Source organism: Palaemon carinicauda, chromosome 17 (assembly GCF_036898095.1).
Source record: "Palaemon carinicauda isolate YSFRI2023 chromosome 17, ASM3689809v2, whole genome shotgun sequence".
Classification (NCBI taxonomy): Eukaryota; Metazoa; Arthropoda; class Malacostraca; order Decapoda; family Palaemonidae; genus Palaemon; species Palaemon carinicauda.
This window is the reverse complement of record NC_090741.1, coordinates 32,639,054-32,657,801: the sequence shown is the minus strand read 5'-3', so window position 1 is coordinate 32,657,801 and position 18,748 is coordinate 32,639,054. Positions and strand designations below refer to the sequence as shown.

Sequence of the window (18,748 nt, the reverse complement as noted above, 5' to 3'; positions counted from 1 at the left end):
TTCATGCAGATATAAGGTATACTGTGTCCTCACGTGACCATAAATCTAGGTACAGTAATGTCCCGAGAATGTAAAATTTGAAATAATCTTGGGTGGCAAGAATGATCAGCAAAGTCTGCACAGAAAGTGAGCAGTTACATATCTGGCAAGCAGCTCTAGCTTAGTACTATGATCCATTTACTACTACACTGGGCAAAGATTGACAGGTCAAGTTTAACACCTGTCTACATGTAGGTAGCCTACTCAATTTTGTCAATTTGAGTTAGATTTATTTAGCAGCTTCCAGTTCAGGGCAGTATGAAATCAGTCAGGGTGAGTAGCAATATCAAAATGATACGATGCAAGTGTAATTGCAAAGCAATGAATAATGCAAGGGAAACCCGTATAAAGCACTGTATCTATATTGCATTACCTGGAAGAATCCTAAAAATCACTTTGGACCAATTATGCAAATGTACCAAAACACCATTGTATTTTCAATAGCTGTTAGAATAAGATACACCTTTGCAGAAAAGATAGAGAATACAATACACCTTTGCAGAAAAGAGACTTTGCTTAAGTGAGGTAACCATAAATAACACTTGTGAAGGACAAAACCAAAACCGCTAAGTTGCGACGTCCTGTAATAGTCGTTACTTCTAGAATCTTTTGCCTTCCAGTGATGCTTATAACCTGTCTAAACTATGAGCAGGTTGTTTGCCACAGTTTTCACACAAATGACCTCATCGGTGATAAATGCTATTCCCTATTGTGCTCTGTTAACTGTAACCCGTTGGGCACTGCCTGGTGGTGTGGATTCAGCCAAAGATTTAAATGCTGAGAACCAGTACAGGATGGAACCTATTTGAGAAAATAAAAACTCACGAGTAAAATACTGGGTAATTAGTAGACTTCTCTGCTTTAAGCTCTAGGCAAATTTAAATATGTAGTTAGCATGATCATAATTTAGTTTCTTTGATATAGCTCCCTTTTCTAACCAGAAAAGAAATATAACTAAGACTGCAGGAACATTTTTAATAATTTAAAATGGTAGTTTTGGAAAAGGTAGAACCAGGTTTATAAGGTTTCTGCATTTTGTAATTATTTTTTTTATAGGATTATCCTTGTAGTAGGGTAATAGCATCAGTGTCCTTTTACAGTGTACTGTAGGTATTATTCAAAGATTGCAGTATTCTTTTTGATTTTTAGTTGCACTTGCTTTGTATCCTGCTTTTTTTTCTTGCTTGCTCTTTCAAATCTTAATGTTCAACCTCTCCAACAATGTTTACCCCAAGATGTACAGTACTATGACCCCAGAGTTCCAGCACCTGGTTATAGGGGGCTCAATTGATCTCCATTTCAAACAGTTCACTGTAGGCATTACTGAAGTCTTTGAAGAGTGTTTTTGACTGCAATATGTTTTATTCCAAAATTATAACTTTCCTTTAGTTATATCTACAATTGCATAACTTGCACTGCAGCTGCATAGCCTTTCCCTGTGGGGTTACCCGTGTTTAAGATGTGCACTGAAAGGGTTGCTGGACCCTATGTCCCAATTGAGGCCTAAATATTTAGTATGTTGATGCTTGTATGGGCAAATTAAACTGGAAAAAGTTTGAAATTTGTTTTGCTCTTATAATTTTACTTTTACAATGTATTTACTTTTACAATGTATTTACTTTTACAATGTATGCTGTATAAAGTTAATTCTGAAGATAATTGGTTGTGTACTGTATCCTGGGATTTAATACAAGATTTTATTTTGCAGGAAGGTGACTAAAACAGCTGATAATGAAACTTCAATCTTATGGGAACACTATTCGATGGTTTGAAGAGAATAAGATGGCCTTAAAGCAAGATCAAAGGAATATCAAGGCCATATGCAACTTATTTAGAATTTGTAAGTAAAGCTTATTTGAATTGGTTTTTAAACTTAAATTGTAAGAGAAGCCTTTCAGTCAAATACCAATCAGGGTACAGGTTAAAGATGGTCTGAAACTTTTTAAAGATATATACTTTTTCTGGGTCGAACCTGTGGCGCCCGGTGAAAAGTCCTTCTTGTATACCTTTTCTGATAAAAACCTTCCAATTATACCAGAGAAAGATAAAAGCATGGAATGCTGAGGTTACAACCCTCGCGCGAGCACCTTTTGGGTGTCGTGTATAAAGCAAAGGCGCGTGAAATCCACTATTCACAGGTTGTCTTCCATTTAGTTAATTCCTTCGCCAAAGGGATGGGCCGATACAGAGGCCCTAGACACACCCCCATCGCCGCACCACCCACGCCACGACGCGAGCGCCATCTGAACAACATCCTTCTTTTTGGAATACAAAGTGTTGAATGGTTTTGTTGTGCTCTCGGTCTTTTTTATCTACCGTGGATTTATTTTGTCATGTCCGAAGCTCCATCTTCACACATTCCAATGTTAAGTACCATAGTTTGTTTTGACAGTATTTTATTGTACCGGGCTTTTGTTTTAGATCCAGTATAGTCTGTTTTATTATTCCCGTCTGGCCTTTCATGGCGGCCATTGTTTGTTCACTTGTTTGGGAATTCATCTTTATCTGCCCGTTTAGTACTCTGTCACTTAGGTTCTTGGTTAAGTCCCTGGCCTTATGCCTTTAGAACCGTTATTATTTTTATTTTTATTTTTTTGTGTATTTATGCTCATGGTACTTTTTGCTAGTAAGTCCAGCCTACGATCGAGATAGCGATTTGGCTTTGTTTTTGTTTAGTAACCGCCCGAGGCGTTCGTCACTCGACTGTGCTATTTATTTTAAGTTTTAACGGATGCTATTCTTCGATCGTAGTGTTATATGGATGTACATTTTTATTTTATACGTTTATAATAGTGTTTTGTGATTTTTAGTCCTGTTTTTGTGTCCAAGAGAGCGAGAGATTGGGGTCCCCGTTTTCTGTTCGCAGTCACGAGTTACCCCTTTCTCTCGTTTTCTTTCTTAGCTCCGGTGGGGGAGCGGATTTCCCGTTTTCCGTTTTGTGCGTTCAGCGGGTTCTCCCTCCCTCACCTCTCCCCCTCTGGGTGGATGATAACTTAAGAGTTATTTATTTTTCGTGACTTTTCAATTGTTAGCGTTATTTTGGTCCGTGTTTCGTCCTCTCCCCGTTACGGCTCGGGAGTAGTTATGAACGTTTTCCACTCCGCCTTGAGTTATACTCCGCCACGAGGGATTCTCAATAACTTTCGTTCTATTGTTATATTTATATTGTTTACTACATGGGACGGGCTTCATATTGTTTAGATACGACCCTCCGGTGGCCCTTACTTCGGTCTCAGGCCACGGCCATATCCACAATAGCCTTTGTTATTACAACTGTGTTTGTTATTCACAATAATTATTCAGGACCTTTCTTCTCCCTCCGGCCTCACCGGAGATCGTAAATACGCTTTACTATAATCTAAGCTTTAGTCTTTAGCTACGACTTAGCTTTTTATCTTTCACAATTGAATTATTAGCCACAATTGAATTATTCAGGGCATCTCATTATCCTCCGGCGTCACCGGAGGTCGCCCAAACACTTCACACTTAAAGTTGCCTTAGCTAATTAGCTAAGGCTCCTTTATTCAGGACATTTCATTACGATCCGGCCTCACCGGAGCTCCGGCTTCACCGGAGGTCGCCCATACACTTCACACTTATATTTGCCTTGCCTTTAGCTAAGGCTGGTGTTTGTATTTATTTTAAGGGCATGTCACTGCTTCCCCGACCCTTGGAGGTCGGCGGATTGCTTTAAGCTTATTATCCTTATGTCATTAACAGACATTGGGTGCATTACAAATATACAGACAATTGAATATTAAAGTGCCAACAATGGTATGGGGCGGTATCAACTTAAAGTTAATAGTCAGTTGTTTGGTCAATGCAATATGGGTGCTTAGGTAATTCAGTGAGTGCCAGAACTCTAAAATAATAGGTTTTTTATCCCTTATCAGAGTTTCAAGCAACACCAGACTCATGTCTCCTTTCTTTTACAGAAGGCCCGTTGTACTGCTGAAGGATGCTCTGCCTCGTTCAGCGACCCCGTTGGGCATGACCTCTGCCGGTCTCATGCTCACTGCTCCATTCCCTTTATCCAGGAACCGGGACAGGCCCAATACCCAGTGTGGTTCCCGGATTTGTGCTCGTTCTGTTACGAGTTGTCGTCAGTTCTGCTGAATGATGATTTAAGTGGGTTTTCCCTTTGTTCCTTATTTCTCGTTGGCAGACACTAATATAGACATGAATATGATATACACAGTATATTTGGGAGGGCAAACCCCCTCCTCCATCACTAATCACTGCAAATCTTACAGGCCGATGATGTCTCCCTTCGGTCAGCAAGGGCTACTCTTCGTCCGTGGGTGTCGGGCTTTGGCAGGAATGCCCCGTCTGGTGCACCCTATCTCCTCGATGGGGATATGGCCTCCCGTCTCTTCCCAGGCTCGACTATTGCTGCAGTCTCTCCTGACCTTGCTGCCCCTTTAATTGAAGAAGTCAGGGCTACCATTTCCGTGGAGGACGAAACCCTCGTACCGATGGACATGGCTGGTCTGGATATAGACGTAGAACCCAGGGACGAGCAGGTAAGTGGTGCCGAGTTGGTGGAAACCCTTTTCTCTCCTACTCCCTCTTCTACCTCTTCCTTTCTAGGTTTTGATAACTCTAAGGCTTCTCCTCGGGATCCCTCTGCCTCCGTACGACCCAAGGTGAAGCCACTTCGAACTTATAAGACTTCAGCTTTGCCAGTATCAACGTCACCGGTCCCCGGACCCTCGACAGCTCCTGATATTCATATTGCTCCTCGTAAAACCACTACTCCTAAGAAGTCTAAGTCTACCAAATCCAAGAAAAAACCAACGGGTGACTTTCAGGTACCCTGGGCTGATCTCCTCCCCATCCAACTGATCAAAGGATTGGTCAGGGATCAAGTTCAACATCACTCTGGTGCAATAACAGAGATTAAGGATATGATGGCTACTCTGATCCGCGCCGGAACTCAGTTCCCTCCCCCTTCTGCCCCAGACGCATCGAAGCTGCCGCCCTTCGATAAAAACAATCCTTGGCGGTTTGCTTTGCATGCTCCATTCGTAGATGGCTCCCTAACTCTGGAGGGCATGGGCACCCGCCCTCTAGAGGACCTGGAGTTCTATCCCCTGGGCCTAGCATTCCCGTTCAATGGTTTTGTACGGTTAAAGGAACATGCATTGGTCCGTATGGACAAGGTACCGAAGGAAACGGTCATATTTCCAAAAGAGCAGGCCCAGGCTATCTGGGCCAGAACACTATCAGAGTGGGGGTGTATTAACTCCAAGCTCACCCCTCACAAGGGTTCCTACACTATTTTTACGACAGCGGCCTCCATCTCTTTGCCGCTCATAGACAAAGTCACAGAGCTGACTATACAGGCCATCAAAGAAGGCTCTTCCATGCCGGCTCTCAAGGAGACGGACCCCACCTCTTTGCTTATTCCGGGTTCCTCGGCAGCCTGGGATGCTGCGGCCTCTACCTTCACGGTGGGGAAACTATACCCGGACTGTGCCTCTACTCTTTTCTCTGAGAAGCTTCCCAGATTAATAGAGAGTCTTCTCAAAACTGAGTTCGAGACCCGTACTAGACTTGCTAGGTCCCTCCAATCCATCACCTCCATGGAGTCCCTTGCATCTCTTTACCCAGAGGAAACGCTGTTCAGAGTCGCCACAAAGAACCAGCTGCTATCCTACCAAATAGATCTCCATGACTTCTGGTCAGCTCGGGTTAGTTGCAGGAAGTTCGTTCTGTCGGAGGCCACCATCAGGCATGAGCCGAACAGACTGATAGCTTCCTCCTGCTGGGGTAAGACCCTCTTCCCTCAGACCGAGGTGGATAAGGTTCTTCAGGACGCAGCGAGGGCAAACCAGAATTTGCAGGTAAGGTGGGGTCTCTCAGCCAAAAAGAGGTTCGAACCCCAGAGACACACATTCTTCAAGAAGAAGCTGAGGTTTAGTCCTTACAAAGCGGCCCGGGGTACCTCGTCCCCACAGCCTTCCGCGGCCTCGACTTCTCGACAACAGGCGCCTCCTCAGCAGGTAGTCTACCTCGCTGCTCCCCCTGGTACACAGCCCAACCCCTCTTAGATGCCCTCACCTGCATACAACCCTGCCTACGAACCCTCCAGTTCCTTTCGTGGATACCAAAGAGGGAGTTCCAGAGGTAGAGGACAGTTCCGCCAACGCGGCGGACCCAGAGCAAGGGGTTCCCGTGGAGGGAGGGGCCCTAAGTTCACTCCCTCCCAATGATGTGATGCCGGTAGGAGGGAGACTTTATCACTTCCGGGATCATTGGACCTTCAGTCCATGGGCTCACAGCATAATATCAAGGGGCTTGGGTTGGAAATGGTCACAGGGATCCCCTCCTCCACCGGTGACCTTCTTCCAGAGACCCACTCCCATCCTGGAAGAGTACACTGCGGAGTTACTCAAGAAGAGAGCAATCAAGCGGGTTCGATCCCTGAAATTCCAAGGCCGCCTGTTTACAGTCCCGAAGAAAGACTCATCGGCGTTGAGGGTAGTTCTGGACTTGTCGAAGCTCAACTCTTACATCCTTTGCGACAAGTTCCGTATGCTGACTATCTCTCAGGTACGGACCTTACTTCCCCGTGGGGCCGTCACCACCTCTATCGATCTTACCGACGCCTATTATCATGTCCCAGTAGCTCGAAACTTCTCTCCTTACCTAGGCTTCCGTCTCGGCAAGAGAGCCTTCGCATTCAAAGTCATGCCCTTCGGTCTCAGCATTGCCCCCAGGGTATTCACGAAACTGGGGGAGACGGTGCTCGAGCAACTCAGACACCAAGGGATACAAATCGTCGCCTATCTGGACGATTGGCTCATTTGGGCCCAGTCGCACCAGGAATGCAAAAGAGCTACGTCGAAGGTACTCCATTTTCTCGCCAAACTGGGCTTCCAAGTCAACCTCCGGAAGTCCCGCCTACAACCATCAAGCCTCTTCGAATGGTTAGGCATCCGTTGGGACCTCTCAAAGCACAAGCTCTCCCTTCCTCCCAAGAAGGTGAGGGAGATAGCTTCCAAGGTCAGGAACTTTCTCAAACACAAACAGGTGTCCAGAAGAGCTTTAGAACGAGTCCTCGGCCTACTCCAGTTTGCCTCACTGACCGATCTCCTATTAAAAGCCAAACTCAAAGACATCAATCGAGTTTGGAGAAAGAGGGCGATAATACCTTTAAGAGACAAGACCTCGAAGATCCCCTCTGTCTTGAAAATGAGACTACAACCATGGTCCGATCGGAGGAACCTCTCCAAGTCGGTTCCTCTACAGTTCCCCTCTCCACAAGTGACAATTCATACCGACGCGTCTCTGAGTGGTTGGGGGGGTTACTCCCAACATCAGATGTGTCAGGGCTCTTGGTCACCCGCCATGAGACAGTTCCATATCAATGTTCTCGAAGCCATGGCGGTGTTCTTGACCCTGAAGAGAATCTCCCCTCCGAGGTCGACCCACATCAGAGTAGTCTCAGACAGCACGGCCGTAGTCCACTGCCTCAACAGGGGGGGGGGGGGGTCCAAATCGCTCAACCTGAATCAGATCCTGGTCACTATCTTCACCTTGGCAGCCGACAAAGACTGGTTCCTGTCAGCAACTCACCTAGCAGGAGTCCAGAATGTGATAGCAGACGCATTATCCAGGACGAGCCCACTGGAATCGGAGTGGTCCCTGGACATGCACTCCTTCCGGTGGATACTCAGGCTGGTTCCAGGTCTCCAGGTAGATCTATTCGCGACCCGACTCAATCACAAACTCCCATGTTATGTGACACCGAACCTGGACCCTCAGGCTTATGCCATGGACGCATTAACCCTGGATTGGAACCATTGGCAGAAGATCTTCTTATTCCCTCCAGTGAATCTTCTACTGAAAGTCTTGCACAAACTCCGCTCCTTCAACGGGGCAGTAGCTTTAGTGGCACCTCACTGGCCAAAGAGCAGTTGGTTTCCTCTCCTCCTAGAGTTGAAACTCCGTCCCTTCCGGATCCCATTCCCCAAACTGACCCAGGTGGTCCAAACACGGACTGTGTCAGATTCCTCAAGGATAGCCAAAACCCTAACTTTGTGGATTTCATGAAGTTTGCGGCACGTAGGGACGCAAACATCGACCCAGATAATGTCCTCTTTATAGAATCAGACAAAAGGGACTCAACGATTCGCCAGTATGATTCGGCGGTTAAGAAACTAGCGGATTTCTTAAGGACTTCAGACCATTCGGTTATGACCCCTAATTTAGCCATCTCCTTCTTTAGGTCCATTTTTGACAAAGGCCTAGCAGCTAGCACTATAACCACCATTAAGTCAGCTCTGAGGAAAGTCTTCCTGGTTGGGTTTAACATTAACCTGGCGGAGTCTTATTTCTCATCTATTCCAAAAGCATGTGCTAGGCTTCGACCTTCGGTCCGTCCTCAAAAGGTCTCTTGGTCTCTAAATGATGTCCTCAAACTGGCCTCCGACACGGACAACGAATCCTGCTCTCGCGTCGTGGCGTGGGTGGTGCGGCGATGGGGGTGTGTCTAGGGCCTCTGTATCGGCCCATCCCTTTGGCGAAGGAATTAACTAAATGGAAGACAACCTGTGAATAGTGGATTTCACGCGCCTTTGCTTTATACACGACACCCAAAAGGTGCTCTCGCGAGGGTTGTAACCTCAGCATTCCATGCTTTTATCTTTCTCTGGTATAATTGGAAGGTTTTTATCAGAAAAGGTATACAAGAAGGACTTTTCACCGGGCGCCACAGGTTTCTCCCCAGAAAGATTTTTCCTAAGTCAAAATCCCTTTATTGAAGCTATTATTCCCATTATCCCCATTATCTAATGTAGGTATTTTAAGTGTTCCAAGTATCTAATGTAGGTATTTTAAGTGTTCCAAGTAATTGTTTTTTATTTAAATAGTGCAGGCTAAATAATAATTATGAAAATATTATTCAATGCCCTAGTCAAAATTTTGTAATTTTATGGTAATGTTTTATGTCAACTCTTAAAGTTAATCAAAAGCATAATACTAAATAAAAAAAATATTTTTAAGTTAAAAATTAAGCAACCACATCACTTATTTTTTTCTGTAAATTCTCTCGGCAGGAAAATGGAGGAGTAAGGTTGGGAGTATACTGCAGACTAATGACAAGTATTTGGAGAGACGCAGTAATTAGTAAAACGCTACTAAGGAAATCATATCAACACGCGTGGTAATATGGAACGTACATTATCAGCATAACAGAAGGAAAGGAAGAGATTGGGAGGAAAAATAGTATGGGAGGAAAAATAGTAAATGGAAGGAAATATAGTATAACCATAATTTCGCAGGAGAAAAATGAAAATTAACTACAAATTGCAAGAGAACTACAAATTGCAAGAAAAGAAAAGCAAAACATGAATTAATATTGTATACCATATATATTTATAACTGGAATTTTCAAAATAAAAACCAAAGGGGAGTGTTGTCAAACTTTTATTTTTCCGCTTATCTTACTATATATAAGGTATATATAAAACTTAATTTCTTCATACTTGAATTGTTTCCTTCCTTTCGCGGTTGGATACATTCTTTCACTGTAGTTACTCTTCTGTATTACTCTTATCTATACTGCTAATTTACTCATTTACTCAATCTTTCATTGGCTACATTGTTCATCCCAATTTAATTCACTCATGATAACTAGAAGATCGAGTTGTATTAGAGAATCTCTTTCGCCAAACCTTGTAGCCTGGTGCCTCCACCCACCATAGAGCTTGTCGCCTGATGCCTCCACCCACCAGTGAGCTTGTAGCCTGGTGCCTCCACCCATCAGTGAGCTTGTAGCCTGGTGCCTCCACCCATCAGTGAGCTTGTAGCCTGATGCCTCCACCCATCAGTGAGCTTGTAGCCTGATGCCTCCACCCATCAGAGACCTTGTAGCCTGATGCCTCCACCCATCAGAGACCTTATAGCCTGATGCCTCCACCCATCAGAGAGCTTGTAGCCTGATGCCTCCACCCATCAGAGAGCTTGTAGCCTGGTCCCCATCAGAGAGCTTGTAGCCTGGTGCCTCCTTCCACCAGAGAGCTTGTAGCCTCTTCTCGCCAGAGGAGTTGCTTAGTTTCTCCTCCCATCTTGGAAACTACATTTAATTTAACAGTTCTGCCAATTTTTTCTCCCATCCTCAAAATTTCATTCAATCTGTAAAAGTGAACGTGATTTTAACCTTAAAAATTGTTTGAATTATTCAAAATAAGTCTAATAAATCTTTACCCTTCCTAAGGATTAGATTATTGAAAACTATCAAACCATTTCCATCTAAAACTTTAGTAGATATTTAAACATTCCAAAGTTTATAGATTTATAAACTATCAAACAATTACCATCTGAAGTTAATTTATATCAGATTGAACAATTTCAAGTAATCTGTATTATATAATTATAACTAGAGTGCCAGTATTATATTAATCAAAACTAGTTAATATGAAATCTCAAAATGTTAAATTTTCCTTCAAGAAGTTAATTTCAAAACAAGTATATTGTAGAAAGTTAATTTTTAAAAATTAATGCCATAATCTCTTACAAAACTCATTTTAAAGTCATTGTACAGTAGTTATATTTAATCAAAAAATACTCTTACCAATGTTTCAACATTACATACCATTGAAATATTGAAAAATCAAACTTTTATCAAAGCTTATGTACATTTAAAATCAGAAACCATTCATATGCCTTGCATAAAATTATTCAGAACTGCCAATCTTTTATCACTGCAAACTTGTGAAAACTTAAAACCCATCTGCTTTAATATGCAAATGGTTTAAAACCATTACTATGGTTCCTTAGTTTCAAGTTAATAAATCACCAATAGGGGTTGTGCTATACTCATGGAAACATCCATCACTTTGTTGGACGGGTGCTAAACCAGCTCAAGCTTGTTTGTTTTACATACTGTTCAACCTCATCGTCCTTGTGACTGGGTAAGTGTGTTTTGGATGGGAGCTAGACCCTCTAAAGTTCAATGGTTTTTTGGTAGTGTTTAACCTCTTCATCCTTGTGACCTGGGAATGGGAGAGCCTGTGTGTGTTTAATCGGTAGTAGCCATTATCTGGCCCTCCCTGATCTTGGTTTGATGGAAAGAGGGCTTGGGGCTGATAATATCTATATCATATAACTAGTAAAGCTACAACCCTAGTTTAAAGCAAGGTGTTATAAGTCCAAGGGCTCCAGCAGGGAAAAATAGCCCAGTGAGCAAAGTTAATAAAAATGAGAAATAATGAACAAAATATATTTTTAAAACAAACATTAAAAGGGATTTTGACGGAAAAAAATCAATTTTTGGGCTCGAGCCTTGTCGTCCTGATGGAAGATCCTTCTGGCAACTTTCTACAGTATAATATTTCAGCGATTGATATTATAAGATAATTACCGTCAGGTATCACAGGGTCCCACCCCCGGAAACGACTATCCAAAGATATCGTGTATAATCAGGGACGTATCCTAAGATAACCATAGATATCTGCACCCCAAACAGACTTTACCTAGTCTAATCCTCTAAGGGGTAGGATATGTAAGGACCCATTACACATCCTACCACCTTTTTATACATGTTATAAAAAAGACATGTCAGCCTGTTCAACAAAAACATTTGCTGCCACTATGAACTTTTGAAGTTCTACCAATTTAACTACCCAATTAGGAAGATCATTCCACAAGTTAGTCACAGCTGGAATGAAACCAAGAAAACTGTAGTATTGAGCCTCATGAAGAAGTCCTGACTTAGAATTAATAGCATGCCTAATATTAAGAACAGGATGGAATATGTCTGGGAAGATTAGAATTATGAAAAATCTCATGCAACATGCATAAGGAACTAGTTGAATGACTGGCACTAGATCAGGAATTAGAAATTTAAGAGACTGTAAGTTCCTTTCAAACAAATCAAGATGAGAATCAGCAGCTGAAGACCAGCCAAGAGGATACTTAAAACAAGGTAGAATGAAAGTATTAAAACACTTCAGAATAGATTGATAACCAAAAATCTAAGATTTTTCAAGAAGTCATTTTTGTGTAATAGAAGAAAACAAAATTCTTCCTGAAAAGTAAATTTGCTGTTGAGAATCAAACCTAAATTTTTAAGTGTCATAAGAGTTAAACATTAACAATGCTGAGATCTGGATGTTGAGGAGCTACTGTCCTCCACCTTACAATCACAATTTTGTTAGGATTTAACTTCACGCCCCATAATTTGCAGCATGTGCTAATTATAGCTAGATCGATTGATTCAGCAATCCCAGATCTATATTCATATGGAATTGATGCAGTGTAGCATCGTCTGCATATGAAAAGTTTTTTAAATAGTATTTAAAGTTATGGAACAAGAACACTACCCTGAGGAACACCAGATATCACATTCCTAACTCTCACTATGGTGACAAAAAACTGTTCTATTACTTAAAAATTCAATAATAAAGCTATGAAACAGCCCACCCATTCCTAACTGTTTTGAGTTTGAAAAAAAAAAAAAAAAAAAAAAAAAAAAAAAAAAAAAAAAAGAGCCTCATGATGGACTGTCAAAAGGCAGCACAAATCAAGACCAATCAAACAAACTTCTTGACCACAATCAAGGGATTTCTGTACAGCATTGGAGATTGTAAGAGATTGATTTGAAGTTCTCTGGCATCCTGACATCGAAGGTCATTGACGCCGATGAAGATTGTAAGAAGGGCATCACATGCTCTAAGGCCTTTATGAAAACCAAATTGCAAACTAGGGAACAGATGATTGCTTACAGCAAATCTATAAAGACACTTAGTCTCTAGACTTAAAAACTTTAGATACTGTTAATATAGAAGCTATAGAAATATGGCGATAATCAGTACGACTTGAGCTACCACAAACACACAGTCGAGTAACATTACCAATTCTCCAATAAGTGCCAATTGCTGCTCCTCTTGCTAACTTGCGCAAAAATACAACTTTGAGCCAAGAAATCTGGTCTGTGAAAGCCAAAGGAAAAATTCCATTTGGGTCTACACTTTCATAATTATTAAGGTCCATCAAGAGCTTTAATTTCAAGATCAAAAAGTTTAACTAGTTAGTTTAGCCTCAGGAAAACAGGAATAAGGAAGTTCAAGTTTCTCATTTGGTTTCCTGTCAAACATCAGCCAAAAGGGTTGCCTTTTCCTTTGGACTGAGCGAGAGCCATCTGGTTCAAGTAAAGGAGGAACTGTTGCATCAACACTTGAGTGCAGTGTTAAAAGAGTTCAATATTTATGTTCCTTGTTTGTACCAGAAAGGGTTTCTTTTATGGTTAAATCTTATTCCTTTCCAGTTTTAGCAAACTGAGCTAAAGCTCCAAGCCAAGTATATTTATTTCAAGTCAAATCTGATATGTTACCCTTTCAAGGATGATAGGCCTCCTCGTGTCTACAATTATCATTGAACTGTGATTTGTCCTTCACTCGGTACCTTAGCACACGAGAAGGGATACACCTATTAAATGTTGACTAGATTTTCATTCAAAGGGACGACAAGATAAAAAATATACAATTGTGACCAATTCAAGTCCAATAGATCACTCAATCCCATTCCAGTCTGCTTGAGATTCCATAGAGTATGGTACATCAGGGACAGGCTGCCTAGTCTTCTTTAATGAAACTAAGGCATGATCAGAAGTCTTAACTGGAGAATCAACCTTACTTCTTATAACACCAGGGAAGTGTGTATACTAGGTTCAAGCAGTTACCAGACCTGCGAGTAGTTTCACTTTTTTGCTTACAGCCTGATTCAGAGGCAAAGTCTAAAGCTTTTTAACCATGGTGATCAGTAGGAGAAATTATTTAACTACTCCCTATGGTGGGCATTGAAATTACCCGCAAAGACAAAAGGTGTCTTTCTATCATTTATCTTACCAAGATTAAATTATCCATCGCTAGATTCTAGTAGATCGAACACAAGCAGTTGTGTCTAGACAATCTCATCACCAGAATCTCATGACATCCACATTCATAGGACTTGAGAAGCAGGGTACTCTGTCCTAATATACACCGACCATTCCCTTGGCCCTGGCATCCAGTTTCAAAATTATTGGGTCAGTAATGACATGCCAGTTCCTTACCTCTGAGTAACCTTTAAACCACCCTAGACAGGGAAGGGTGGGTGCATGTTTTCTATGCTCTTCTCGTGCGCTTTAGACAAGGTCTTTACAATACTCTTTGCCCGCTAGCTGCAGAGTTTAGTATAAGTGTTCCTGCTACTGTGTCTTCTGCAAAATCTTGCTTTCTTTATTGTTCAACTGCTTGAGTTAAACTGCCCCTCCCCTATTGCACTTGGGGTGCATAACTGCCTCATGACGAGTGCCTGACTAAAACCCAAAACTTATGATCATATTAGTTGAATGGATTCTTTTTTGGGTTATCACTAGAATATTACGTCTAGTGCAGAGCTGCACACAAGCCTACCCAATCCCTTTCAACCATATACCATAATTATGTACAGCTGCATTGCGTCAAGGTTCCAACCACTGAAAGAGGGCCTACATAAAATCTAAGTTCCTGCAAAACTTGGTAAACTAATTTGCAACAGAATATGCATCAGTATCCTCAAACCAAATTTGCTGCAACAGAATATGCTCAAGTACCCTTAAACCAAATTTACTAACAATATACTCTAGTATCCTTTGGTAAAATTTGCAACAATCCACCTGTACCAGAGTCAAATTTGCAGCAGAAGGTGTATCTGTATCCTAAAGTGAAATTAAAATCAATAATATGTAACTATCCTTAAGTTAAATTTGCATCCATAATATGTACCTTTACCCTAGAAGTTAAATTTTCAACAGAATATGCACCTTTGCCTTAACTTAAATTTGCAACATATGCAGCTTTATCCTGTATCCTAACTGTAAAATTTACAAAGATAAGCAGCTGTATTTTTGTCAAATTTGCAACAATATGCTCCTGTATCGTCAAATTTGTAACAGTAAAAGTGTACAACCATATCTCTAAGTCAAAATTTGAAACGATATGCATTTAGTGAGTAAATAGTGCAATTTATCTACAATTGTGTTTTCAATAGCTTACCCACAAGATCTTTTATATTTTTTTTTTTTTTAAAACTCAGAACCACTGCTCTATAACAACCCAATGAGTGATATTCACACCTGATTCAATTTAATCAAAGAACTTTGGAACCTCAACCAAAATTAAAAAGGACCATAATCAGTATTTTCCATGAATGGTATTGCTCTGGATGGTCATCAGTGGTCAATACAGTGCTGTAACCCTTCCCCATACTGTATATTAATCTATCACCATACAAGATACCAACCACCATAGACCATAAGGTAAAGCATTAGGAAAAGTGAAAAATCTCAATACTGGACATTCATTTACTTGAATAAATTGGCTTCCAAAATTCAAAGTCTTCTCTGCATATAAATTTCTGAACTCGTGGTGGATGAGAAAGACAATCCTGTGGTTTTTTCAAAAGTTGTACCTGTAAGAAAAATACCAGATTAAGTCTTTTGGACAATTATAATTACCTTCTAATGATTGTACTATATTGTATATCTAAATACATTTGAGTTATCCACCAAAGCTGTGTCATTCTTAATTAGAATGTGTAATGTTTAAATGCAAAGTGTTTAATATTCAGCCTTTGGTTTTAAAGTTAACCTAAAACTAGTAAGGGCTCACAGTCATAAATACACCTACTTAAAATTCAGTCCAAGAAAAAAATTACATTGAAAACGTATACTCTAAAAGATGGAATATTACCTTAACTAGGAGTTCTCCTTATTGAGAAAAGTAACCCATAAGCATTCACACTTATAAAACTTTCAAATAAAGAAAATTTCAAATTATTCCTGAGGGCAAATTATAAAAGTTGGAAATGCATCACTCACATTGACTTGATAAGTACAGCAATTGTCACATGAATTGTACAATTACAGAGCCAGCAAGATCGTCCTGTCTCTTATCCCTTGCCTGTCAAGAAAATCTTCATTTTGGCTGTCAATATCTCCACCTGTCAAAAACACCGATGTTCGTCCGTCTTATCTGCAACCCCAATTTCCATTTCACCACTGCAAAAAAAAAAAAAAAATTACTATTAGAACATTAAGAAATTTACCTGTATGGCATTCTCCAAATACTAAATCACATGGTATGCTGTTTAAATCAGACTTAAACTATGCCTAAAGTTTTTCCTACAATTTTTTTCTTACACATACTGTTTACAAAAGTGCTTTACAAAAGTGCTTTCAATTATATAAAGTTCCAGGAACCAAACCACCAGTATTCAACAATTGAGAAACTCTCAAACTGGAAATGTGAAAATTTGGCAATAGCTTATGACAATAAAGCAAACAATTTTGGAAAATATTCAGTAAAAGAAAATTCAAAATATAAATAAGGAATGTTGAAGCAATAAGCATTAAAGATATCAATCAAGTTTCAGATGCAAAGGTCAATGGCATAGTAAATGCTGTTTAGTACGACATTTGACATTCAGGTATCAGTGAATTATTGTTACTCTACCAACGTTTAAGCTACGACTTTATAATGGTGTGAAACCAATGGGCAGGGATATAAAAACTAAATTAAATAAGACTAAAATAGAACTTCGTAGAGTAGAATTGAATCAAACTAGATTGTCAACTCTATTTATTATTTTCTAACTTTGGCTCCAATACGCATGTCGACGAAGAATTAGGCAACTGGGCAGTGTAATAATAGAAAACCTAGCTGGTAGCTGACACTTTGTATAGTCTTCTCAACTACCTATGTTATTTTCACACATTTCTGAACTTTGCACCTATGGGGGTGAGGAAGTGAATTAATGACTATAAATGAACACCAGATTCAATTTATATGGTCCTGAATTTTGCAGAACTATGCTTTAGGACCACCTTCCCCAAGAAGGGGAAAAAATGAAAGATAAGAGCCAGTCATTCTACTATTCATTCCAGACTTACATTTACGCATTGCCATGAAGAGATGCTTCCTGTGCCGTGTGGGATCTGGGCTGGCTGCAATATTACTTTAGTCGCCACGTACCAAGCATAAAGGTGTTATGAGATTTGTGTGTATACTGCCTAACCCCAGCCACAAGAATCCTGATGACTGGCACAGGCAATAGGGGTAACAGGTGACCGGGTCAGGGATGATGCATGGAGTAACGTCTAATGTTCACTCAGCCCAGGACTTGCCCAAACCATAGGCACAATACCCTTATGTGGCATGACAGCCTCACTTACTGGCACTGGTGTCGCAGGAAGATACAACAATTCCTTGGGGGCTTTGGAAGGGGCTTCCACTGTGGGCATCACTGGGGTCACTGACAACCATGCCTTTCAGTACAGATATCTTAGGAGAAACTGACACTTAAGACATTGACATTGAGAGAGTACCAGCTCTCAATGTCAGAGGGCCTACATTAAAGACCTTCCTTGAATTAACTTGTCAGCAATCTGCAAATTGTTACCCCTACATTAAAGTGTCTTGCCTGATACACCCTCTCTAATGCCTTTATCAAGGATATCCTCTTCCACCCAACCTCTCCCCAGATCATCCTTCACTATCTTGCCAGCTAATTCTCTGCCCCTCTATCTTTAACAGGTTCCTCTCTAGCCCTCCTCACTTCCTCCCCACCATCCCTCAACCCTTGTCCACATCACTGCTGTGATACTTTTTACCTCTAATCTTTAATGTACCATTCTTATTTAATTTTCCAATCTTTCAAGCAGCGATATTCCCATTATCCACCTCACCTTTTGCATCCTAATCCTTTCTTCCTCTGTTTCAAGAGCCAACTTTTCTGATCTGTAAATGAACACTGGTCTTATTACTGTGATAAAGATCTTTAGTTTTATTGGACTTTTATCAACATTCCACTCTCCCTCCCCCCCCCCCCCCCAGCTGCTTTCATCCTATTAACTTCCAGCCTTGCATCCTCCCTCATGGCATAGTAGATTCTACCTGTTTTATAACATTGCCTCTACTTCCATGCATAACTATCTAGTCTTTACCTTCCTTACTATTCACAATTACTTCAGTCTTATCCCATACTCTTGAACCTCTTCCCCAGTTTTATCCACATTTACTCTTAAACTCCTCTCTCCAGTCTTATCTACATTTACTCAAAGCTCCCCTCTCCAAGGTCTCTTGCCACTAAACAACTGCTCTTAGTCTTAATTTTCAGATTTAATCACCAAATCATCTACATATAGAAGCATTTCTGATCCCTTCACTTAACATCCATGACCACCACAAAAACTAGCTCTAACTTCAAAGGTTTGTTTCTTAAAGACATTATTACTTTAGTACTTGTTCTTGTATACATCTATACCATTCTAACTTCTGCAGGAATTTCTTCAAGCACAAAAACAACTTTTCTTGGTATTTTATCATAAGCCTACTCTAGATCTACAAAAGCTTGTTTTGCTCTTTTCCTGTTGCTACCTCACTATAAAGATGGCATAAACCATTTCCCTCCCTTTCATGAATTCATACAGCTATTTCCAAAAATTTTCAATCTAGCGAACTCAAAAACTTTCAAACCATGCTGTTATAGTTTAATTCCCCTGTAATTACCACAATCCATGACATCTGCTTAAATATATATACCATTACTCTCCTCCCAGTCCTTGGGCATTATTTCCCCTTCCCATATTGCTCTTATATCTAGCATCCTTTTCCCCCCTCTAGCTATTTCAATTTGAAACTGCTGGACCTTGTGTTTAATCATTTTACTCAATGCCAGCTTT

General features: G+C 40.7%; 2 long non-coding RNA genes across 7 annotated transcripts in view; one reads left to right on the top strand and one right to left on the bottom strand.

Moving 5' to 3' along the window:
• LOC137656650 (uncharacterized) overlaps positions 1-18,748 on the top strand; it is a 116,118-nt gene that overhangs the window by 800 nt on the left and 96,570 nt on the right. The window contains exon 2 of the long non-coding RNA XR_011046997.1: positions 1,748-1,879. This is a non-coding gene — a long non-coding RNA (uncharacterized lncRNA). The remainder of the gene's footprint in view (positions 1-1,747; positions 1,880-18,748) is intronic.
• LOC137656649 (uncharacterized) overlaps positions 1-18,748 on the bottom strand; it is a 228,383-nt gene that overhangs the window by 201,369 nt on the left and 8,266 nt on the right. The window contains exons 3-5 of one of the 6 annotated variants that reach the window (XR_011046991.1): positions 15,759-16,066; positions 15,375-15,477; positions 10,028-10,179 (exon numbers count right to left, since the gene is read on the bottom strand). This is a non-coding gene — a long non-coding RNA (uncharacterized lncRNA). Of the gene's footprint in view, positions 1-10,027; positions 10,180-15,356; positions 15,478-15,758; positions 16,067-18,748 lie in introns of those variants that run through there. The other 5 variants (XR_011046995.1, XR_011046992.1, XR_011046994.1 and 2 more) reach the window with 5 other exon arrangements.